General features: G+C 40.9%; 1 long non-coding RNA gene across 1 annotated transcript in view; it reads right to left on the bottom strand.

Annotated features, from left to right (window-relative positions):
- Positions 1–23,239, bottom strand: part of LOC135443180 (uncharacterized) — a 28,518-nt gene extending 5,279 nt beyond the window's left edge. Inside the window, exons 1-2 of the long non-coding RNA XR_010438864.1 lie at positions 23,128–23,239; positions 12,507–12,733 (exon numbers count right to left, since the gene is read on the bottom strand). This is a non-coding gene — a long non-coding RNA (uncharacterized LOC135443180). The remainder of the gene's footprint in view (positions 1–12,506; positions 12,734–23,127) is intronic.
- Positions 23,240–26,656: the final 3,417 nt, after the last annotated feature.

Below are 26,656 nucleotides of genomic sequence, written 5' to 3'. Positions count from 1 at the left end.
CCTGCTGCAGAAGTGAGGAGAAGAAAGGTGAAAGCCTCTTGAAAAGCAGCCAACAGAGACCTCCTCTCTTTCTTCACATGCAAAGCTGATTTTTAGCCTGAATGGATCAAAAAGAAATGGCAAGCAGCCACTCTTCTAGCTTGCCTCCCTGCCTTTTGGGAAGTCTGCCCATTGCTTTAGGGCTGGAGACTCCTATATGCTGAAGAACTGAAAACAAATGCGCTTCAGCATGACTGCAGCCAGCCCACTCAGCACATCACTGCATTCAAACCACTTAGAACAGTTTGGAACTCTGTCCAACTTGACCCCTCAGAGAGAATTCACAACAGGAACTGAGTCGGGGATACTAACCATGGTATGACTTCATTTAGGGGGATCAGTTAGTGGTCTAAGGACCATGTACACTCTATGGGGCAAATCCTTGCAGCTCAGTATCGTTTTTTGCTGTAGTCTTAACTCTAACACTGTCAGGACCATTGCCAAACATTTCTGAGTGTGCCACTGGTGCAGCCCTGAACCTAATAATCTGCACTTTTGCCTGAATCAGAGTGTGTCAGACATGACCAGCCAGATTTCTACTAGCTCTGTTATGCACACTCAACTGCCCTGCTTCGGGTGCTGGTGCCACATGGGCACAAATGTTCTGTGGGAAATCCAGCTCCTGTAGTGTGCCATTCAGGCAAACACCACCAGCACATTTTTCTCACCCTGTCTTCTTTTTCCACACAGAAAGAGCAAGGCAGAATAACACTGCAGGAATAAGGAAATGACACGAAGGCACCTGTCTGGAACAGCCAACTCAAAGACAGTGACACACAATTAATAAGCCTAAATACTGAAAAATGGGGCTGCCATTCTCTGTCATGCCAGAAATTACATAAATCACAAAAGGGACATGCCAATCCTTTGAGGCACCCCCAGAAGAATTTTTATGGCACTGTATTTCATAATTTCTTTTGCTACCTAGAGGGCCCAATTTCCTAATCTGTGTCTGCCTCTGCCTCCCCAGTTCAGTCTCCACTGCTGCAGGTGCATTCAAGTCACTGACTACCCACCCCCAGAGGCACCTAGGGCTCTCCAGTGCACATAAAACACAGCTTCATGCAACATGCTTAATGTTGACATCCAAGGGAAGGATTGCTGAGGGAAGAAAACCAAAACAATTGCTCAGCTATGATTCAGACTAAGGAATAAGATCAGCTGAGAGGGAGCGTTTCTTGTGTATTTATCAAGTTTCAGAGGCAAGACTTCTGTCCACATTGAACTCAGTGCTATTGGACAAAGTAGCTTAGAGCTAGATGAGTTGCAAGCACAGCCCTACACCCTCTTAGGTAACTCTGAAAAAATATGGTGCCTTAGTGGTGGTTTAGTTCAACCAACAGAATTTTAAGTGTGCAGATGTAGCCCTAACATTTTTGAATATCACTGACTGGATTGCTCAACAGATCATGTTGATCAAAAACTTGACAGGATTCCTCTTCTGGATCTTCTTTGATTTGGTTTGGTTTTTTGGTAGTGGTTTGGTTTTTGGTTTTTTTTAATGGTATGACACATGGTAAACAATACTACACAGGTATGGTAATGGCACTTAAATAGTCCCATACATAGCAGAGATTCCTGCATACATTCATTTGAAGTAGGCCTGAGGCAAGCCAAATATACAAACAATTAGAGATCTGTAGGCATGCCAAGAAATATTCACGCAGCATATAGGCCCAAGAGAAAATATAGTGAAGATTAAGAATATTATTAAGACATATCCGGAGATAACAGTATTTGATAAATTTCTTTATGAGTATCTCTGTGATCCTGGCAATTCCCATAAAAAGGACTGGACTGACATTTTCCATGTTTACCTACAACAGCCCAATCTATAGCTCTGCAGCAGGGCTTAGTATCTGCAATGTAAATGGCTGCTAAGAACCTTCCTTTGTAATTAGATCTACTTCCTACACTCAGCTCCTGACCAGCGTTTCTGTTTCACTCACATCCCAAGACAACTTCTGTTGCCCTTTTCTTTAATTTCTTTCCACAGAAAACCTTTTTTTCCCCATCCCAAAACTTGCAAGCTTTTTGTTCCCATTACAATCTTTGGCACACCAAGCAGGTGGTATCAGAAAGTGCAAATGCTTCCATATTCTTTGAATTACTACAAACTGCTGGATGGTTTTGCTCATCTTAAGTACCCAGTCTTTTGATATCTCAGCCAGTCCATTCCACACTCACAAGTTAATAAGACTAGAGGCAGGGAGAGACATGAGAAAGGCCACCCAATTAAAGTGAGAAAATGAAGATCAAAGCAGGCTACTGTGCTGTCATATGGTCAGGTACTGAACTGTGCCTGGTGCAGTTACTGATAACAGGCTAGATATTGCTGCACGTGTCAGTTTGCTGTGACCTTCACTTGTCACCTGGCTCGGGCCTTATGAGAGCTGACTAACTTTTAAGTTAAAAAGGCTTAAATTAAAATTACTAGTAACCCTGGGAATCCTCAAATAGCTTCACTGAAACAAGAGGCATGACTTTGAAATTACAAGCCCTGTGGAAAGGACTCTACATAATTTGATAATGGACACAGATCACTTTCTTCTCCTTGAAACCAGCAGGAACTGAGCACTGAAAGTCCATGGCCACTGGAGGGATAGGGGACTAACCCATGTGGCATGTAAGCATGAGGTTACCCAGTGTCTAGGTCAATCCTTGCATCTGCTCAGGTACAAGCTGCTCCATACAGTATGTACTGCTCTCCTGATCATGCATCCAGAAACCACAGCATAAAGATTGCTCTAGGCATCAATGCTGTGAAGTAAGTGTTCCCAAACTCAGTGCTCCTGTTCCTGAATGCACTGAGAAGGAAGTGAGGGGCAGAAAACTCACTGTTAAGCAGAGACAGAAGTCTTCATTTAAACACCATTATGAATATTGTCTACATTTCAGAGAACTCTTACACCTGAAAATTGCTAGGAAAAATAGGGCACATCTAATTTTCAAAATAATAATAAAAACCACTTCAATGGATTCTAGGAGTATTTAAATAAGGGTTGCCTATTCCTGCAAATGGATGGAGTTGAGAAGGGCTCATCACACTTTGTAGCAAATAAAACTCTTACTGGAAACAGAACTCATGCCACAGGAATTATTTACTGGTGTGTTCTACTGCTTTTGACCAAAACTCTTGTGAGTTCAGCTGCCATCAGAGTATTCAGTGAAAAAGAAGAGGAAGTCTAAAAGACTAAAAGTCTGTCAGTGCTACAGGACATCCCAGCTTGCAAAGAAGGCTGACCAGTTTACCTCCTGGTGAACTTGGTATTTTACACAATGACCTGTAAGGAGTCCACCTTAAATAAAATAACTAGGAAAACCCAAATAACTGGAAGGAGAGTACAGGTATGATTTTGTTACCTAAGACATCAAACAGTTTCACAACTGGTCTCTCAAAAACAAAGGAAAAAAACCCATCAAAATGCTGAATTTGGCTTCCACAGTGCAAAGAACAGCTGGAGCATTTCTGCATGACTTAGTTTAATGCAGCAAGATTGGAATTTTTAAGTTCCCAAGGAAAAAAAAAAAGCAGCACAGTTGCTTTTCACTTTCTGCTATCTGTACCAGTTACCACCTGGATCCAAGTATTTGCCACTTAGGATCCAACTATTCAAAAATCCAGAAAATTAATTGGTATCAAAGCAAAGGTCTGTGAAACATCTGTATTCAAGGAGTGACCTTTGGATGAGAGAAGACCATTCCTTTACTCCCCAAGTCCTACAGTTCAAACTTGCTGCTTGAAAAACTGTTTTTTAGCTCCAAGTCCCAAGTCCAGCAGTGAAGTGCAGGTGAGATATAAACAAACACAGGAGAAAGGATGAGATTTCTGAGGCATTATTGTAGGCTCAGCAGATTTCAATTATTTGCCTGCTCTGTGGAAATTCAGACCCCTTTTCCATTTCTTTTCTGATACTTTCCTGAAACCTACACAACATAGCAAGCAGTGCATTAGGCAGCAGAACTTTTGTGCCACCAGAGTCTCAAGGGTGGGCACAGATCTCAAACCAGCAAGGAACCCACATAATCATAAGGCAAGAACTGGGCAATGACTGGGGAGCTATGCCCCACATCTGCTGGAGGTTTCTATAGGATCAGAAGAGCAAGGGAACTACAGACCTACATGCCCCAGATTTGCCCCCAGATTCCATGTATCTTCCCATGGAGTCCTCTGACACACCCAGTCAAGGGTATGTGCACAATGCGTGTTCCTGGATGCTATTCTCTCACACACAAAATCATACTGCTGCTCATGCCAGGCACTGGCGCTTGTTCTTAATCTTACAGGGCTGTTTCACCTAATGGCTCCAAACCTGGCTTCCTGAAAGCAGCAGGGGACAGCTGCTGAAACACCATCAATCCAGACAAAGTCAACATGACCTGTGGACGTGGTCCAGCTCTGCCAGGAAGGGCCCAACAGTGAGGGTGGCTGAGGAAATATTATTGCAGCCTGGAGGCTTTCTCATGCAGAATTCTATTTTGGTGCACCATTTTTTGTCGCTTGAGCATTCCCCAGACATTTTGGAAACTCCAGACGCAATAATACTGAGTTCTAGGTCACAATGTTTTTATTGATAAAGGTTTCACCATCCTGATGTGGGTGTGGATGCTTGTGAATGCTGCAGGATTACACAGGGAATAATCACTCACCATAGCCCACAACACATAATATGCCCACCAAAAAGCACAGTAAATTAAATAACAGTGTTTCCTGCCAGTCCAAACAAATGTTTTTCCCTTCCTAGCAGAGCAAAAGAGTAGTAATCCACAGAATTGCAGTGTTTTGGAACTTCATGTAATAGTAGCAAGAAAAAAGTCACACTGCTATGAAGTGACACAGAAACATCCGTAACACATTTTTGTCATCAACACAGCAGCAGTGGTTACACACAAGGAAATGTTTATTTGATCCATTTGCTAACATATAAATCAACTTGTTCTAAAAGTATTTCATAGTATGTGTTCTCAAGCAATGACCCAGTTTGATGTGAGCTATTTGAGGTGAGCTGTTTGAGGTGATCACTGCATGTTTTGGGGCAAGACAGTCATCTGAGTAACAACTATACCTTCTTTGTCCACAGACTGCAGAGTCTGCAGCAGGAAGAGACCTGCAATGAAAATAAATTAACTCATTTTACTTGAGTCATGTTAATTATTTTCACTTGGAAAAAAACAAGAATGAAACTGTGACTTAGTCAATGGGAAATCCTTAAGGACTTGGATAAAGTTGTCATGTGTATCCACTTGCCCTAACCTTTGGCCTTTTGTCTGAGTACAAGGGGCATATCAGTTAAATATATGATGTCTTCTCTCTGGGAAACTCAGAGAGTTAATAAGTAATTTTAAACTATTAAAATTTTGATGCATGGAAAAAAAACAGCTTGGCATTCCTCAGACAGTACAGCTGGGTAAGTACAGAATTTCCTGGCACTGTTTAAGGCTGGGTGGGGTGGGAAAAAGAAGAAGGAAAAAGAGAAACAAATGAAGTTGCTAAAGAAGAGGGAAAAAATGTGCAGAAATCCTGCCAGAAGTTCAGGAAATCTTTTCTTCCTTGTTTTGCTTATGGAGATTAAAAAATCCAAATTAATATGAATTCCCCTGCAAAATGCTGATGACTTGCTCAAACTAGGGCAGCTGAGGTGCTGAGAATCCATGAAGCTCAGCTGCAGTCCTTCAGATAATTCATATAAGCAAGTAGCTTAAGTGATAGGTCTCCTGTCTGCAGGATCAGCACAACGGTTCTAATCCTTAAGGAGGAACTGACTCCCGGGTATGCCCACAGCCCAAACCAGTTCTGTTCCAGTCCTCCAGGCACCTCCGCAGTACAAGCAGAAAACAGCAACTGCAGGGAAGAGCATATGACCACAGCAAAGCCACTGCCATGTTTCAGGGAGATCTCAGCCCACAACGGAGGAACACGCAAGGAATTGCAGGTATCTTTTCCAACCTGTTGCACAGCAGAGGGAAATGCCACTAGCCAGCATGTAAATGGGATTTTTCCCAGTGCCAGTGGATGGGACTGTGCTCACAGCTATGCCAAGCCTTCAGGTGGGAGGACAGAATTCCAGTCTCAAGAAAGGGCCTTCTTTTTGCCTGTTAACTTGGTCTTTTGTCAGCCTGTAGCAATACTCTCAAATCAAATCTGCAATTTCATTGCACCAAATCACTTATTTTTCACCTAAGTACCTCAAAAACAAGCCTTGAAAAGTCTACATATCACACTACATGTGCCCACTTAAAAAAGACAAGCATTGTGCAAGCTAATTGATCAACAGAGGGTGGGTGTATAGTGGAAATTGAACCCACCTTATCAATCCCATTCATGAAATGGTCAGTCTTCTCTCCTCTCACTTTCCCCATGGCTTCCCTAAGCAACAAGATTTCTCTCTCTAGCATTTTTAAAAGTCAAAAGTATCCTTTAATATGTGCAGGAACAAATCCAGGACCATGCATACACAAAGTAGATGTTTATCAATATTTGATCTATGTATTGATCTTACCAGTGTTAGTGACTCCCCTGACTGGTTTCCTGTGGCCAAACAAGAGCAAATAAATTTTTAAGAGAAATCTGAAGCTAGGAAATACAACTTGCGGATGTATGTGAGCCATTACTCCCTCTCACCCCCAAGTCTGGCAGACAAATCTTTCAGAACCAGCTTGCAGGAGGTGGTCCTGCAAGCAGGAAGGCTTTTTAAAGCAGTGCACAGGTACAGGGATGATTTTCATGTCAAGAAAATAATGTTAAGTCCATTAAAAAAACCTGCTTTCTGCAGTGATTCAGAGACCTGTGAAGTTGGGAGAGACCATTGGAATCCCACCCAATGTAAAACACAGCCCAGGGGATTTCATCCATTCATTTCTGCAGTTGTCTTGCACGTTCCACTTCATTAAGCCCCTAACTTTTGACTAAGCTCAAACCTGTATTCCAGAATTAAAATTAACTTAAAAGTCACTGTCTTCAGGGCTGTGTCAACACTGCCTTGTGGAACACAGACCTGGGGGCAGGCCACTAAAATATGACTGTGTAACTGTATTGTTGAGAACCTGCTGCTCAACCTCCTCCATATCCCACGGAGTATCCATGTCATGCAGTAGGAACCTTTCCAGGAAAGAACTTGGCCCACCCACCTGTCAGGGATCATTTCCTCATGTTTCACAGGACAGGGATTAGCAGACTCAAGTCAGCATGGGTGTATCTCAAGAAATGCCTTATCCTGAACCCAGCCCATCCAGAGTGCAAGGAGTGTTCAGTTTGGATGCAAGATGAACTGGAGAGCAACCCCAGACTTGGAAATGTGCTCAAAGGCAGCCCAGCCATAGCCTACATGCCAGAAAACCCATGATCACTCCTTTGATCATGCTCCCATCATCTGAAGCACTCTCATCAAAAAGCAAATGCATGAAATCTCTCCTCACACAGAGCATAATTCTGCAGGTTCAAGAAGTGGTCAGTATTATGCTGTTTGGGAAGAAGGGATACAGTTATGCAGTGCAGCACTATTCAAACCAGCCATATAAACTGGTTGCTCATCTAATCCATTGCACTCTTTGGCCCACTTGCTCTTTTGAGTGTCTATCTTGTACTCCAGCTGCAGCTGCCCTGCAACTCCCACTCCTTCTTCTTAACTGTCTTCATGTAAATCAAAAATCCATCAAACCTCACTTCTTCAGTAATAAATCAATTCTTTGGATTACTCAGCTATAAAACCATGAGTTTGTAGCTGCAAAGGCAGACTATGTTTGAGCACCTGGATGACAGCAAGGAACAGAGAAAAAGAAGTATTTTAATAATACTTAAGACTCACACAGGACCTTTTCTTCTTGGCACATCTGAGCTTGCCAGAAGGGTTGTAGTATACTAAAAGAAATTCTCATTTCTCGCTTGATAGACATACCCCCCATCCAAAAGAAAAAAAAAGGCAAAAAAAGAAGAGGAAAAAAAAGACAAACGTTCCTATGCTTTTCTGCACTATTTCCTCTGTTTGTGTGCTGTATTCATGACTTTCTTTCCTGAATATGGGCAAGTACAAATGTCAGATGCAGACTAGAAATGCTGGGGCACACACAATGCATTCTTGGTTTCTTCTAAACATCAGATATATCACCAATTAAAAAAAGAAAGAAGGAAAAAAAAAAAAAAGAACTCTCAGCTTCCATCTACCTGCTTTCAAGCAAAGATAAGGAAGTATCTCAGACTTTCCACAAAGTCTGATATTAGCTCCCATCAAAGCCAGGAGAATCCATCCTATTGTCTCCCTTGCTAGTGCTGCATTGCTGCATTCCTACAAAGCTGCTGAATTTGTTCAGAGCTTGTTGATGTTGTTGTTGTTATTGTAAAAGCAGAGTGTTACACAAGACAGAGAGCTTGACAGCTTTCCCACAATCCTCAGCATGTGGGAATAGCGAGTAACAAAGTGTTAACACCTGCCAACTGGTGGTTAGGTGTACATGTCTCTGTTAACAACAAACACTGCTGCTAGCAGTCATCAGAGCAAAGCAGCAAATCTGTTCCCTTCTCCAGCGCGGAAAACACCAAACAATGACAAAAAAAGGCACCTAATTGCTTGATTAAGATGTATCAGTGTTGGAAACTGCTGATCTAGAACATTGAATCTCTGACATTTACTTCACTCTTGATTAAACAGAAATGTTTAAAACCAGTTATTGTGCAGGCAGAAGCTCAGAGCACTGTGTACCATCCAGGGAATTGTGGCAGCGAAACTTTTTACAAAGAAACACAATCAGAACCACCTCCTCTCTGCTGTTTCATACAGGCATCAGATGCTGAGACTCTCTGGCTCTTAGGAAAAAGAGATAGAAGAGTGCTTTTTAATGAAGGACTAGGAGTCAGGTAACTCCTTGGAACTTCCAGGAGAACCATGTGGAAAAGTCCAGCTCCTGCTCTGAAAAATATTGCTAGACACGGAAGTCAGGACTGTTTCTTTATGTTGAGGGGGATTAGCTGTCTAGTTTTAAAAATCATGTTTTCATTTGGTGATTTCCTAGGCAGCTTTGTGAGCCAGGTGGCACTGATTTATCATCACCCATTTGCATGTGACTAATGTCCTAGACCTGGGGCTAAAAGCCTGCTTGCTCTAGATTTGCCCTCAGTAGCCAGCTTGCTTGTTTTATTGCTCTTTCCCTATGACAAAAATGTAAGAGAGAAGTGAGTCAACTCACTCATCTCAAGTAAACTAGAGATTGCAAAGTCAAAGGGAAGGAAACTTCATTAATGTAACAGTACTCACAAAAGCTCACTGCTATCCAAATCTCCCTAACTGTGCACACAGAAACTCCAACTCAGCTGGGGAGAGACATTAATCCTGATTTTCATCAGAATGTATTTCTTCAGTAATTGCTATAAGGAAAAGAAATTATCCCATTCTTTAGCAGTGGGGCAGGGGGGTAGGGGGTGGAATTTCACATTTATGTCTTTCTCCTAAACATATTATCTGAAATAATTCAAACAACTATGATTGTACCTGATTAATCAGATGATGGCCAGGACAACAGATAATTTTAACCTACATCAGTTCCTGAATCTAAGTCTCATGGGAGGACAAGGGTGAGTGCAAGGCGTGAGTAACTTCTTTTGATGGTTCTACCAATTTCTGCCAGCACTAATGTTGCATGAAATAAAGTACTAGTCAGCACCTTGAAACAGAGGATACACATTCTTCTTATTTCATGACACATCAAGTATTTGAAAATCCTATAAGTAGTAGACAGTTAATAAGTTGTCTTACAAAGGCTGGCAGAACGCTGTTCTGACTCTAAGCAACATCATTTACCAAATTGCTATGGTGAAGGCTCAAACAACCTTCCATATAAAGCTCCCTGTAGAAGGTTCTATGGATAAAAATGGACAATTTTTTAGTTGGCCAAAAGTGGCTTTCTCCACCAGGAATGGAGGAATAAGGTAATATACTTGCCTGCCAACATGAATATTGACTAATTTACTGAGATATTTCCAAACAGCAGTTGGAAAGCTTTTTTGGTATAGGCAGTTTAGGATCACCTGCACCAGAATAGTATTAGAGGAAAATTTCTAAGCTTTGTGTGAATATTCAAGCCCCTTAGCAGATGAATTTAGAATCTCAGTCACATGGTTTCTGTGACTCAGCCATTTGTTAGTCATCCTCTGCCCATTATATCTCAGGAAAGTTACAGATACCCATAATTAGAAAGGCAATCCCCCTCCTTCTGTCTTTTCTGCCTGTTCTCTAGATATCATGTCCTCTCACTCCCTTACTTACCAGAGGTCCTGTGTTATTTATTCTCATTCCTCTCCCAGCTAGATTTATTTCCTTACAGTCTCACCCATTTTATGCCCTCCCCACAGTCTCTTGATCCTACCTCATGTTTGGAATGGTCCAAATCAGCAGCTGCCCTTGCAGCTCTCTTCAATCCTCCTTTTTCTGAACCCAGCAGCTCTGCCTGGGCCCTCATCTCTCTCTCTCACACAGGTTTTTATCAACATTTGCCTTCTGTGCTCCCATGGGCCTTATTCAATTCAGTGATATTCTCGCACACTCTGGGAGCATAATGCAAGAAAACTGGGTTGCTTCTGTCTAAACCTCTCCTGGGCTAGTTTTTTAATTTGTCTGAGTTGTTGATCTGTGGAGCTGGCACTTCTGTTCTTCCTCCAAGTAACATTGCTATGTGATGTATTATTTTCACTCTTGGATGCTGCTCCCTCCATGCATCATTCCACCAGTTGTCGCTCATTTGCTGCATCAAACAGCTTTCTTGGGTTTGCCTTGCAACCCACTATCTTCTCTTCAATCAGCTCCCACCATCCCTCTGCCAGGGGTGACTGCACTGATCAGAAGCAAGTCTAGTTTTCCCAGTACTCCATGGAAAGTTTGTTTTTTTTTTTTAATTTTCTATTTGGTAAAGAGCAGAGATCTCTGAACTACCAAAGCCAGAGGGCCAACTGTCATTCAGCCTGAGACAGTGTAGCTCCTGTTCACGACGATAAACATACAGAAAATGCTGTAGTGAATTATCAGTGTCTGATCTGCAGTAGGCAAAGGGGCATGCATCACTTAAACCTCAGATTCCTGTCCCAGGTACTGGGAAGCAAGAGAAGACTGGGAAGAAAAGGTACATACATGCCCTTATCACACTCAGCACTCTCTGAATGTGAGGATGAGTCTTTCTCACATAAAACTCTGTCCATTTAAAAATACTGTGCAATCTTCACATCAGAAAAACACCTTAGTGGAAAATTTCAGACCAGTACTAAACTCTCACACCCTCAATGCCCTAAACATCTCACACTGCCTCTGCTAATTTACACATTCTTCCTGAGTTACTCTTTTTTTGGTGACAGAAGACATTAGGTTTATTATCATTATCCCTTGCTAGTCCCAAACACACGGCACGTGTGTCTCACCTGAGGATAACCCTGCCTTCTTCAGGACAAGACACCCCATGGCGATCCCTTTTCCAGCAGCACTCCTTCCCCTCAGGGTGTTTGCTGGGCACTGCCAGGCTCTGGGCAGACAGGTGCACACCAGAGCAGAAAGGCTCACTTAGACCCTATTGGTCTGAACTTTACCCATTGTGTTTCTTTCTGAAGCAACCATTCTCAGGGCAGGTTGGTTCTTTGTTCAGACACCTTGTAACACCTGAGACCACAATACTAGAACACTCCAGCAGCAGAAGAGCTAAATCTAAATGCAGAAAAACCCAGCACAGTCTGGTATTTAATGCACAGAGTAGATGATCTTGTTTGGGCAAACAAAATCTGACTCCATCCATGACTCTACTAGGTGGTGAGGGCTCTGGCAAGCTCTGATTTAGCATAGTGAGGTCACATGCTTTCCCTACTGACACATGCACATTCCTGTCTTTAGTTTTAGAATGAGCAGGTTAAAGCACCTTCCTCCTCTACTCCATTCAGATGATGACTGAAAGCTGCATCTTCATAGTGTTTTCCCATTAGGTCAATATCAGCCAACAAAGGAGCATTTGCTTCTTGTTCTTTAGCTGAATAGGAGAAAACAGTTGGTACAATATTAGCCCAAAGAGGGAAGAATATAGAGCACCTGAAATGCACTGCCAACAAAACAATTAGCAGGAGCATTGGGGTGGGCACTGGCTGCCTGCCCTGCTCATCCACCTCACTGAGGGACTCCGTTCCTGGGTATCCAATAGAACTCATCAGAGCTAACATGCAAAGTTTTGCATACAACTATCTTGGAAATGAAGTACTCTTCCTGTGTTGCAGGAAATAGGTCTGTTTCTTGGTAGTCTTTGAACAAAGTAATGAGCTGTCCGTTCTGTTCGACACTAATCTTAATAGTTTACATTACAGGCTGCCCTATATTGCTTACAACTGGTGTTGTAAGCAAAGTGTTTGAAGAGCTCTGGGAAGGAAATAGTGGTGGCGATGTGGATGACTCAAAAGTTCAAACAATGTAAGGACAAAACAGGCACACGATAAACACTTCAACACCTACCTCCTGGTGAATTCCAGGGTGTTGATCAGTTTAGAACGATTTTTTTTTTTGAGAATTAATGTCTCAGTGCCAGGCAAGTCTTGTTTCTGTTCCTGTAGATCAAGGCTCCAGCATTGCACTTTTGATATCCAATAATGCATGGTTCCAAGAGTCCAAGGTTCCATTCAGGATTCCAACAGTCCAGTTTGTCTTTCATCCCTCACCAATGATGTGCAGCCTTTTCACCGCTGAAAATCAGACAACCAGATAAGCAGAGACTTAATAAAAAGGAATATTTTGGTGTGATTCTAAAAATCCTTCAAATGAAAGACACACAGGCTTACTCTCTGGACTAAATGCAAGATCTCTCCAGCACAGAGCAACCGAAGTAATCTTGCTAGTGCTTGTCAGGACCTGAGCATTGGAGTTGTCCTGATCATAAGCACTATGATCCTGTCAAGAGGCAAATACATAATCATGTATCACCAGTCCTTTGGTCTGTACAGTTAGCTAAAGACCCTGCATCTGTGTGATCAGATCCTTCAGAAGGAAAGGATAGCATGAAAACAGTAATCTCTTGTCGGGTTTTCGGCTGTTTGAAGGGCCTGGAAAGGCCCGGAGTGGCCTTGGGACAGCCCGCGTATCGAAGGACGAGAAGAGGCTTCAGTTCTTCTTTCGGTTTTTATGTTTATTAATTGTTTATCTAAAAGATGTTCTTTCAGCCCGACAGAGATCTGCTCAGCAGTCAGCCATGAGCACACTGTGCCGCTCTCCGTAAAGCCACCTATCTTTATACCCATTGTTACGTGTATAATATTTATCATTTTTCCCCAATACCATTTATTCTTATTACTCGGTGCACTTTCAGTAATAACCAATCTAAAAGTGCCACCATCACCAAAGAAGATGGAGGAGAAGAAGAAGAAAAAGAAGGACAGGACACACCCCAATTCCTCCATCTTACTTCTCTAAACCCCCCTGTACAGAAATCCTAAACCCTGTGTCTCACCCTCTAATTAACTAATCCCTTCGCCATTCACCCCGGTGGAGTCCTCTTATCTTCATACAGGTGTCGTCTCCCGTGTAGGGTCAAAGTCCTGCCACCAGACACTTCTGGCAACATTCCAGGAGTCCCGAGCCCCCCAAGGGTGGTCTCGGTGGCTCGGCATCTCAGGACTCAGATCCTGAGATCCCACAATCTCTTATTTCCAGTTCCTGTTTTGGTTTCTACTCTTCAGCAAACAAAAGATGCCTGTCTTACCCAAGGTTGCCTCAGCATTAGACAGATTGTGTTTCCAGGTCGCTTTCTGTACTTTTGTCCCATGTTTTAGTTTTTTGCCTGTAAGAACAAAGCCAAGGGTCTTGGGGCTATTTGCATCTTTGGGGGATTTGGATGCACTGCAGGGCGAGGCTGGGCCTCATTTGAAGAGAAGGCTCCAGCCCACGCCAGTGCCAAGAGGCTGACTAATGCAATTATTTCCTTGCAGAGCAGCATTTTTCAAAGTGCTGATTCTTATTAAGAAAAAGGAACGGATTTGGAGCTCATATTTTGATCTGGTGCCCAGGATTATTTGGAAATTCTTTTTCCTGGAACGAGACTTTTTATTCCAAATTTCTCCATGGTGGGGAGAGAGGGTTTCCTGGGCAGAATTAGGATAATGATTACAGCCTGTATACAATCAGTTCTAACCGCTGTGGAACTCCAAAAATGAATGTTATTGCTCAGTGGCTTCATTGAAAACAGAAGTATTATTTAACCAGAAGGATGGCAACACATGGAAATAGCTCATTATCATATTTTCTCCCTATTTGAAATGTCACATTGAGTATGTATCTTTCATGTCCACTACACTTTAATTAATTTGGACTGTGTTTAAATATATTACACAGCATGCTTTATTACAAAATTTTGACACATTCCCATTGATGAAGCAGGGCTTTCCTTCAAACACATGTAAAAGGCAATAGGAGCTACACTGCTAAATATTGTTTTAAATACAATAAGAATACCACATCATCTCTGTGTCTGCCTGTGTTTTTCTGTGGCATGGAACATACAGAGCAAAAACAACATTACATCCAAAACTTGCTTGCTGTTTATTGAAGGGACAATGATGTTAACATTATTATTCTAGATCTAAATCTTAACCACTTACCTTATTTACATAATTGCAAGACAAACATATATTTTACTCAATGGCTGGAAAAGATTCCAGCAGTGTGATTGCCTAGAAATTAAAAAGTAGAATTGCAGGGTGTATGTGTGAGATGAAAATGGCTTGTTTTAACACAGCTGGTGTATCTCATCTTCTGTGCACTTTCAAACACAGCACTTACCAGAATGATTGTCCTCCTCCACCCAGGTCTCCAACAAAGTAGAGGATTTATTTCGTTTGCTAACCTTCCTCTGGAATGCAATCACTCCAAAAGTTATTCCTGATTTATACTTGTTTAAGCAACGGGGAGAATCAAACCAGTTTTTAAAATAATGTAAAAATGAGAGTTCATTCAGATTTTAGCTTTCCTTGGATTGAAATCTTTTATTACTTAGAATTCTATGCTGAATGGGATCAGATCATTTTGTAGAAGGTGTGACTAATATCTGACTGATAAAATGTCAACTCTGCACTACTGCTTCTGTTGGGGCACTGATGTATTAGCTGCTGAACTGCTGTAAAACCATTTTAGTTTGAACCATCTTGGGTGCAACAAACAGCTGAGGACTTGCCTCCTCAGGGCAGTTGTATTGCACCCTATTATCCCACCCACTAGATGCCACCAAGAGCTGATTGTGCTTTTATCAGGAAGGAATCTCTTTCCTCACTACCCATACCCCGTTCAGGAACCATTTGGAGCCAAGGCTGGTGAAGGAGACCTGATTCCTTTCCTGGGAGCCAACTGAGTGGTGTACCTCACACAACAAGCCTCTGCATGACATTACAGTCAATCCCAACAGCTTGTTCTAAAACATGTTCCAGGGACAGCTCCTTGGACTGTTGCTTCCTCATCCATCCTCCTAAGAGAGCAGTAATCAAAGTTTTATTATCTGAATCACAGATTCATATTTTTTTATTATTATTTTCCCTAGCAGATGGCCTTTTTCCAAAATAATTTCACAAGCAGAGATTCTTATCATGAGGAAGGTAATACTGTTCTGAAACAAACTCCCAGATGGGACCACGTGGAATAAATGTGTTGTTCCTTAGATAAAGGGAAGGCGTTAGACTGCTGATGACTGTGTGGATGCTGCCACGGAGGAACAGCACAGCCCTGCTCTGTGCTATTAAATACTCTACTACTTATTCTTCTGCCCTGAGTGTTCTCTCCTCACCCCACATAACCCTTTCCTCAGAAAACATTTACCCTAAGAAGAAAAATGTTTTTCAGTATTTGAAAAAGAACAAAAAAGTTCTGTTTAACTACAACACGTGTCTGTCTTTAAAAATCTGGATTGGTTTTATATTTAATGCATTGACTGAATTGTAATAAATGAATAAACCTAATTTGGAGGATAATAAAAAATATGAACTGTGTTGCTGATGCCAAAAGCAATAACTGCAACTTGGTTTTTCCCAATTCTTTGCTCCTTCGGACCCAAGCATTACTGTTGTAATTTTTTTCCTGTATTTTAAGTGTTTTGTTTATTTGATTTCTGCATTAAAGGAGCACTCCAGTGTAATATAAAAGGATACTACAATCACGATGTCTAATTACAAAGAAAAGCGAAGCGTCTAATATAAAAACATGCAATAAAAAAAGAATTACTACCAGATCAAAAGCCACCGACACAGCAATGGGATGAAGCAGGCTAGGAAGCACCACTTAGCTCTCCCCCTTACAGGGTATGGGGAACCAGAAAAATTTGCTGTGTGAGAAGATTGAACAGGATACTGGATAATGTCATCTAGGCTCCCTCTTCCATGAAAGCCTGGACAAAAGGACCTTCCAAGACCCCTTCTGTGATTCCATAAATTTGAAAGATCTCAACGATGCATGGTTCTCATATTAACTGCAGCTTTTCCTCCTTGGTTTATTTCTAATTTCAAGAGCTTGTTCTTACTTTTTTTGTTGGGTCTGGGGTTTGTTTGTTTGTTTGGGGTTTTTTGGTTTGTTTGTTTTTCCTCTGATTCCCAAGAGTAACAAATGTGAAATGGTATCCTTTTGGCTGCTAGTGGGCAGGATCTTGTGTTCTTCACACATTTAGATTTTCCATCAAAATCATCAGGAATGTATTAAAACAAGCAGGCTAGTTTCCATCTCTTGGCATGAGTCAATGAAGCATTTAGATGTACATGAAACACAAGACTGACTATGCAACTGGCAGCTTCTAAAAAGGAGTAGATGATTTAAATATGTTCCTGAAGCAGCAATGTTTCTTTACCTGGCCACAACCAGCCCTAGTAAAAGAAACAGTAAAATTGCAGACAGCCTTGCTATCCACAGCTCCCCTCGAATTAACAAGCAATTTAGGTTTGTTTTGTAGACCTTAAAAAGTCTGAAGACCACCTTGTATTAAAGGCAGCTCATTACTCTTGCCCATATGCAAGTGGACAGGAGTCTAGTGTGCCAAATTCCAAGCCTGAAAGACTGCTTAACCATAAATCTCCTCACAAAACAGAAGCATGAGTGACTTATGGATTTGAAGATAGAAGGGACAAATGAACAAAGTAGAGCCATCAGAAGGATTTTTCAGATTCTCAACACCATCGACCCAGAGCAACAACTTTAATGAGTCAGCAGAAATTATCCTACAGAAAACAAGCAAACAAACAAAAAAAACAAAACAAAAAAAACAAATAACACCTCAACCACAAAAGCAATCCAAATGCCCAAAAACCTCTAAACGCTTATTTGCATCTCATGTGTAGGACTTCATGTTTTTGTGTAACTTGGCAGTGGAGCAACTTTTAGCAAAGATATCAACAGAAGATTCATCAGCAACCATAGTGACATCTGAAGAGGCATATGCTCACAAGAAGTATTTTGCCTGTTTGCTTTAACCTGATATTTAAACCCACAAAGTATAGATATACCTTGGATAATGTCATCTACTTTGTGCACAGGTGTGTGTTCATGATTTTAAGATAATTTCAGCACTGCAAAAACACTTTATAAAATCCAGATAATGATACTGTAATTATGAGACTGACAAATAGAAACATTTTAGAGAGCATTGGTTGTTATTGCTATTTCTGTTTCACTTTAGAAAGAAATGAAACTTTAGAAAGAAATGAAAATTTTAAGTAGGCTGCTTGGCTTTTTCTAGCTGAGGACAACAGTCATGAGACAAATGATACTTCTTAGAAAAGTGTTCTCTATAGATCAGTTCCTTCTAACTCACTTTTCCATTGGCAGACCTCATTCATTTTCCTATGCTGATTTTGCTAAAATTTAACAGCTTTAAGAACAATGGAATTACAAGAGTTTTGAGGAAGGATGAAGCCTTTTGACAGATAAAATATTTTTTATTAAGAAGAAGTCTGTTACAATCAATTGGCTACAAAGATGATGTAAACAGTCAGATTCCCCTGCAATTTCAAAATGTGTTTATTTAATTAAGATTTAAGCAATTTAAGTTCAGGATAGATTCTAGTTCAGAAGAATTCTGACTACATTTGCCAGGCAATGATTACCTCCATTATTTGCAATAGTGTTCATTCCTTTGCTCTAGTGTTCCTATTCTGCAACTTCCATTGATTTTATCATTGCTGCAATTAATTGTCCTAAATCTAAAACAGTACTGGAAACAGAATTTAACTTGGTCCAATCACACTTAATTTGCAAGAGATTCACTGCATTGTAATCTCTGCTGAAATGTTTACAAGTTGCCTGTGGAGGAGAACTAAAAGCCAAAAGGGATTTCAGAAGGAAGTATGTGGAAAGGCCAAATGTACCTAACTACATATACTGTGTCACACCACAATCTTGTTCTTGTCTCTCCAGGATCTTCAGTCCTACCAAGAATTATAGCATTTCAGTTCAGTCTATACACTACACCTTCCACTCAAAAGACCAAAAAAATGGATTAATCTGCTATAAACTGGTAGGCATGCAAAATCTAATTGCTGTCAGCATCCTGATGCAAAACAATGTGTAAATCTAAAATCTTTATAATTTCTTTCAATGAGCTTTATCACGAAGATTTGTTTGCACTTCATGTTTTACCTTCAATGCCCTCATACCTACATGTCCCACCTGCATGTCTCTGAGACAATACAAGTCTCCCCATAATTTTCGGTGGCGTACTCTAACCCAAAGAGGAAGAAATACAGATTTAGGTTCAATTTAATCAGTGGGACTCTCCCCCACGGTATAACTTTCAGAAGCATAAATCCATGCTGTTACCAAATGAAATGAGAACTGTTGCTGTTTCTAGAAACATCAGTAAAAAATCCCACCTTTTCCTGCCTCCTCTTTGCCAAAAAGGAAAAGTGAAAAGTATATCCAAGACTTCCACATTATTATCTGGACAGAAGAAGCTTTTAGGCTCCAAGTAAGAGATTGAGCTATTATAGTTTTTATTTCTGGATGGCTCTAGAAGATTCATTGCAAAGGGAGTCCATGATGGTGGGCTCTGACTGTTAGAGGGAAGCTATTCATCAGCTTGGAGAACATTCCAATCCAATTCTAGGATTCAGTAGGCTCACAAAATAGGGACAACACTGCCAGGCACAATGTCCTATCTAATACTAATAAAACCTTTAAAAGCATGAAAATGTAAACATATTCTTGTACAGAAAGATACATCTTAGAGCCAGCAGTATATACACACTTTTACAAACATAACATGGTCTTTCTCCCCAAAAACTTGTGCTTTTTAAAAAAATTACTATTATTTTAATATACAACTAACAGCACAAAACTTCAGCATTTGGAGAATTAGGAGGACATGGACAGATTATTTTTCAGTAGAATTCATAATCTATCTATAAATTGAATTCTTTCTTTCTTAATGGCCTCTGTACCACCAAAAAAGCAGCAAAAATGCCAAGTAATGATACTAATGGCTTGTCAGTCTCTACGTATGAGAAGAGTTTGTACCTCTGTACATGTTTGTACAGAGAATCAGCATGATTACTTGCAAGCACAAATGGGTCATCCAATTAAAGACTCCCTTTGGCATCCTGAAAGCTGTGCCTGGCTTTTTGAAATTCTTAGGGTCCATTCTGGAGGAATAAAACAAATTATAATACATTTTAAAGAGACTATAAAATTTAAACTACATAGCTATATAAAAATATATTAAAAATATATATAAATTGTAAATGAAAATATATGCTAGATGCATCCAGAGTTAGAAAGAATGAAAGAGGAGAGGAGTGATAGACAGGGAGAACAGAGAATATGTCCAAGGTAGGCAGATATGATCTAGGTTACTCTTCACCTTATAGATGAATTATAATAATTCTGAGTACAAGATGACAAACAACCTTAATGAGAGGGAGTGCATGATAGTCAATAAACACATGTGTCTTAGAGACCCATTTATTGACTTAATCTGGCATCTTGAATCCACTAAAGCTTGAAAACAGAGGTGCTGGAAGCAAATGAAGAAGAATGCTGTGAAAACCAATGTGTGAAGCAATTTGAGATGCTCACTGGTGACAGCATATGAGCAACAGAGACCTCCACCCAAATAATATGTTCCATTTTTACATCTTGACTCTGAATGGAATAAGGAGGTGGCTAAGAGCTGAGCAGTGGTATGCAGACAGAAAGATCCATAATTCTGAAGGACTCTGGGAAATAATAAAGGATGTGCTAATTGCATTATGGCATCCTAGAGAACACAGGGAATTTGGGGCTAAGTAGTGGAGAAAATGGAAGGACTGAAGATGGAAATTAAAGTCTGAATAAGATGACAGAATTTGGTGCCTAAAAATACCCAATTTCTCAGCATCTCAGGAATGCAACAAGGTCGTGAGAAAATCTTGAAACCTTGATCATTGCTTTTGCCACCGAGCTCATGTCCCAGTAGCCCTTTCTGCTTGAATCAGACTCTAATGTAGGACATTTTAATTGTGATTGCTGGCCCAGCAGAAAATGGTGAGCCTACTGGGCTGGTTATATTTAACATTGCAGAGAGAGAAGATGCAGTGGAAGGTGGAACATCAAAAAGGAGAAGCGACAGAGTAAAGTGTTACCAGGAGTCAAAGAGGAAGGAAGTAGATGGTACAAGTAGGGAAAACGTGTTGGAGAAAGGAGGATAACTTCCTACTTTTGGATTGCTGCATTTCTTTACATATATTTCCCCAAGTCTACTGGTGGTGTTGTGACCTCGTCTATCTCAGTTTAAGATCAGATTGGTTTTTTCATTGTTGTTGTTTCAGTTTAGCTTCCCCATAAAAGCATGTATCTACCAGAGTCTACAATCAATTTACCTCAAGTAGACAACAGTACAAAAATGATGGATTCATGGAACTGCTGAGGTGTGAAGGACCCTCCGGAGATTGTCTAATACCACATCTGTGTCCCAAGCAGGGGCAACTAGAGAGGTTGATCCAGTAAGGTTTTGAGTAACTGAAGGATGGAGGCTCCTCAATCTCTCTAGGCAACTTGTTCCAGTATTCAACCTGTTTTATACAACAAAAGTTGTCTTTCAAGTTTACACAGAGTTTCCTGTGTTTCAGTTTGTGCTCATTACCCCTTGTTCTTACACTGGGCCTTGCCAAGAAGAGTTTGGTTTTGTCTTCTTTACCACTGCCTCATCATGTATTTTTGCACATTGAAAAGGCCTACCCCACGAGACTCTCACTTGTCGAGGGTAAACAGTTCCAGCTCTCTCATCCTCTCCCAATGTCAGATACTCCAGTACTTTAATCATCTTCACGACCCTTTGCTGGACACTGGGGAGCCCAGAGCAGGATCCAGAGCTCCAGCTTCTGGAGGAACCTGGATTGAGGGAAGGGAAGGATCATCTCATTTGACCCATCTGTTCTGCAGTATGGCAAATAAGACAGAATTATTGCAGGGGATTAGCAAAGGAAGACTCAACTCTAATTTGCAGAGAAGATTATGAGAAAAGCAGGGTGACTGCTTGTGTCAACAGTCCTACCTGGTTACACCAAAATATCTCGTGGGGTTTCTCTGGTATAGACATTTCTCCCATGTATCTTTCTCTCAGACTATGGCAAAGACTCAACACCAAAAATCCAACTCCCAAGTAAATGTCAAAAAAATCCTTCATATCCTTCAGGATTGTTTATCATAGTTGCTCACAACCTGTTACAAGACCTGGATCTGTACAGAAACAGCAGAACAGCTAGCATTATATAACACAACTACAACAAAGAAACCTTTTTCCACATTTGTTATCCCAGCTGATGAGAAGTGAATGCACTGCTTGTCAGAAACTAGAAGAAATCACCATCAACATATTAAAAATTATCAAAAGTTCTAGAAAAATCTTCGCAGTTTTCCAGGGTCAAATTTACAAGCACGCACAAACTGAGATGAACATTTATAGCCCTCCTTTTCCTCTCTCATTACAGTGTGCACTCTCCTGCCTGTGAACAAAAAATCTCTGTAAGGTACAAGTCACAACAGGTGGTAAACACTGCAACATTTGAGGGCTTGTTTAGATGGTAAATGAAACCAATCCAATTAAATCAGCTGTAAATCACACTCTTAACATTTCATCAGTAGTTAGCATGAGACAGAGATTTCAGGGCCATTTTAGTACAGCTAAATGTGATTTCTTTTTTCAGCTTAAATTACATCAAAACTAGGGTTTACAAATAGACCTTAATCAAAATATTATTAATTAGAATGCAGTTATTTCCTTTGGTTCTTGTTACTACATAGATGAATCCTAAGACTTTGTAAACATATGCATACACACACAGAACACTCACTGGTTCAGTGGGAAGACAGATTACAAATTACTCAGCACTGCCAATTAGTGAACAAGCAGGGCAAAAAATCTGCAAATACAGGCAAAGCAGAATGCTTCACAAAATGTATGCTGCTTCTTTTACTTGAAAAATGTCATAACTGATACTGTGAAACATCTTACCAAGAGAACCAGGGAATATCCTGTAACAGTAGATATCACAAAATATATGAGAATATATAACACAGGAAAGAAATTCTCATTACAGCCCTGGGTTAAATATTTAGCAAATATTCTCAAAAGAGACGTGTGTCAGCTTGAGATACATATCAGCAAATGTCAAGGGAAGCTTTTATGCTGATATATTGACATAATTGTTCAGGAATACTGCAAGTAATTTTCTGTAGGATGCCCTAAAACAAATTAGTGCTACTATATACACAGCCCCCCGTTAAGCTTTCCACCAGCATTTCTGTGGTCATGTTATACCAGAGCAAATGTGCAAGAGCCAGCAAATCTTTAACTCTGCATATTCTGCAAAAAGTTTTCAAATAACTTCCTGTGAGGATTCAACAGAAAATTTTGACCTGCTAAGCTCATTCACTCAGGGAAGAAAAACTGTGCCACATGACCAATAACAAACACGCTGTACAGCTTAAATTACCAATATTGAACACCTCCAGAAACCACAGAATAATTTACAACATATCTGTCAGCTGCAAAGGCTTCTGAAGAAACAGCAGCCAGCTGGGAGGTGTTGCGTAAAAAGGTGAGATTCAAATAAGCAAATGAGGCAGCTTTCATACTTACATAAGTCAATGCAGCATCTAGGTTACTCTCACTCTCCTGTCAGCAAGTGGGACTGTTTTCCATGGACCATGTAGAGCCTGTGCTCTTATATGGAGCTGCTTTCTGTGTCAGGGAATCCCAGGCAATGCTATGCAGGAGGGATATGGCCAATAAATAAATAGATCTCCACAAAATTAGCATCACTGGTGTTCAGTCAGGATTCAGTCCCTAAGGGACAAAATGATGCAGTCAGAGTCGGGATGACTCCAGGCAGATGCCATATCCACTGTGTGGATTAAACATGAATGTCTGGGTGAGTTTTTGCCACCCCATTGTGACCTTAAATTTTCAGATGCTGGCTCAGTGTCAAAAGACATGGAAAGGGATGTGATTACTCTCTGCAAACATACCAAGGACAAAGTGTGTGATAGGAGGAAAGAGGAATGTAAAAACAATGTTGGCACAGCAATAGGGAGAAGTCAGCCAGAAATATGTTTAGATATTAGAAAAAAAGTTCATAAGCTTCAGGGGAAAAAGTGACCCTGGGGCAGATATTACACAAATATAACAAGGGAAGAAATCCTTTCCTCATTTTTAAGATGGTTGATGCTAAACATAATACAATGCAGTTACTTGTTGCAGGAAGGGACAGGCCTGGGAAGGTCCCTCCACTGCTATCAAAATGAATATACATAGAAGGAGAAACAGACATAGAAGAAGGTTGGTTGTACATAGCAAGGTGAGTCTCAAAACAATATGAACAGAACAATATGAACAAAACAATATGAACAAAAGCAAATTTATTTCCTCAAAGAAAATAAAAAACCCAAACCCCAGCAGTGAGTAGCTAACATAAGCAACCACGTTATAACTTTGGATGTTGTTTTTTTCAAAATATTGGCATATTGTTGTCATGCAGCTATTATGAAGAAATCACACTGTGAAGCAAGAAGACTTCCTGCAAACGAGGATGAGGAGCACAGAATCAGCTGCAGTTTTTTCACTGCAGGGGTTTCTCTAAAGGAAAAAATAATAATATGATCATTGGTTTTGTGCGCACACACTAAGAAAAATTCAGTTTGCAAACAATGAACATCCTTTGTGTTCAGCGTTGGCAAAGCAATTGATTCTAGTTTGAGATTGGACTTGTGCCACTGCAAAAGCAGTTTGTCTTTTCTCTTCTGAAAAGTACTGTAATGAAGAGCTTCAACAGAGAGGATTTTTATCATTAGACTCTGGCTATATTTTCTTTCAATTTCTCTCACTTCACCAAAAAAAGTATGGAATTCATCATTCCAGCATATTGAGAAATGAAGTAACTCTGAAATGCTGCAGAAAATGTTAGAACTTATTATATAACAAAAAAACCCCCAACAACCCACAAAAACCAAAGACAAACACAACAAAACAAACAAAAAAACACCCTCCCCCCCTCCAGCATTAAAGTTCCAATATACTGTTATCCTCCTGCTTCACAGGATTTTCTCAGTTTTCTCCCCCAAACATTCAGGAACACACCAGGATATGACTTGTCATAGGTCCTGCAGGTCTTAATATGCATGCTACAGACATGGTGGAGTAACAGAGAAAACCCCATAATCATCAAGTGAGAAATAGGGTCACATAAATAGAAAAGATTTCTAGAGTGCCAGAGAGCTTTTCTTTTGTACCCTTATGTGTTCAAGAATTCACGTTTCCTCTCAAAGCAGACACCTTTGTATATCCAAGCAAGCAGAATTAGTCCACTTGAAAAAAAAAAATCTGTCCTTCCAATGGCACCTTTATAATAAAATACAAGCAATCCCCTATAAAAATTGGGACCTTACTACAGGTCTCTGAGCCCAAAAGCTTCTTTATTCTTCACCGTGTCAGTATGTCCAAGAAAAGATTTCACTTCTCCCTGCCAGTGCTGCACCTCTCATATCCTCAGACCATCTTGGGTAGAACAACCCTGCTGCATTAAGACTCCCAGCCTTAAAACTTGACAGACGTTTCTTTTTAACACCTTTTTATACAAAAGCAATAACAGCAGGTAGTAAACTAGCACTGCTGCACAGCATGCTATAGGAAGGAAGTGCTATAAACCCTATCACAATTATTTCAGTGAAAGACAAGGCCATCATTAGTACTGTATTGATCAACCTCCCCCTCCCATCTCCACTGTTTGAAAATTCATTCAGCATTATTATTGCTGCCTCAGACAGTATTATTATGACAGACCTGCATTATACAATAAGAGGCTTTGGTATAATTGACATCTGAAGCACCAGGGAGCTCGAATGTTTGCTGCTGGTTAGAATGAGGTCTCCAGAGGGACACTTTCTTCCTTGCAAAAGGGGCTATCACATAGTCATTGCAGTGTGTAAATCAAATCCTCAGTGACTGCTGTTTTTTCATTACTTGTCTGTGACCTGGAACCAGATCCTTACAACACTGTGCTGCTGATTATCCACCTCTGGAACTCACAACAATAAACTGCAATGATGAACCAATACTAGGAAATTGGGTAAAGCTAATGACCTATCTGGGTTAAAACAACAGAAACTTGTTTATTTTTTGCCTAGTTAAGTAAGAAATTGGATATATAATCCCACTGTTTAGTGCTGTGGAAAATCTCTGGCTCCCATGCATAGCTGGGCATAGGCCAGACACAGGAAGCACAGGTAGATTTAAATCATCCATTCCTCCCACCCCCAACCAAATTAAGCTTTTGCCAGAGGTGGTCATTAAAAGACGCACATGTTGCACATTAAAGGCCATGTGGAAATCAAAGCCAGCAATTTACATAGGGTTTCTGCTAGTGTGAAAGCCCAGGCACGCCTGGGACCTCCATCTGGCAGGAGGCTGAACACAGGAGCTGATGCAGGCAGGCACACACTGAGTCCTACTGAGCCCTGTCCCCCACTGGCAGCTGTGCATCGAACAAAGCACACGCGCAGAATCGGCCCCCAGACAACACATTAGAAAGGCTGATTTTTAATGTCTGACCAGAGCCAGCTCAAGCTAGTGGTAATGACTTATAAGGGGGATTTGAGCCCACAGAAAGTACTCTACATTTGCCACAGCATGGGGAAATTCTCCTGCATACCCCAAAGTCAACATAATTTACAAAGCTCATACCCCACATCAGCTGGCTTGAGTTAGAATTCCACACACACACACCATTTGCATGGATTCACAAGCCCAGAGGCCTCCAGATCTCTCAGTTAAATTGTGACTCCCTGGGTAATTGCCAGCTCCCCACTCTGCCCACACCAGCTAGGTGGGGCACAGCCAAAGAGCAATACGTAGCTTCGTTCTCTGTTCCCATCATGGCTTCAAGGAAGCACTACAAGCTGGCACAGGTCACAGCTGCTTGTTCTTGAGCCAGGACCTGAAACTACACTGCCAATACCAGAACCAGGGAAGAAGTGGGCAATGGGGAAGGCTGAGAAAACAAGAGAGGTTTTCGTAGGGGAGCGAACCCTCAAATCCAATAGGATTGCTCAGGACACGTGAAGGAATGTCGGGTCTGCCACCCTCACCTGAGCCACTTCCAGCATGGTGACAT

The sequence above is a fragment of the Zonotrichia leucophrys genome, chromosome 2 (genome assembly GCF_028769735.1).
Source record: "Zonotrichia leucophrys gambelii isolate GWCS_2022_RI chromosome 2, RI_Zleu_2.0, whole genome shotgun sequence".
Taxonomy (NCBI): Eukaryota; Metazoa; Chordata; class Aves; order Passeriformes; family Passerellidae; genus Zonotrichia; species Zonotrichia leucophrys.
Note: the sequence above shows the minus strand (reverse complement) of the source record. Positions and strands in the feature narration are given on the sequence as shown.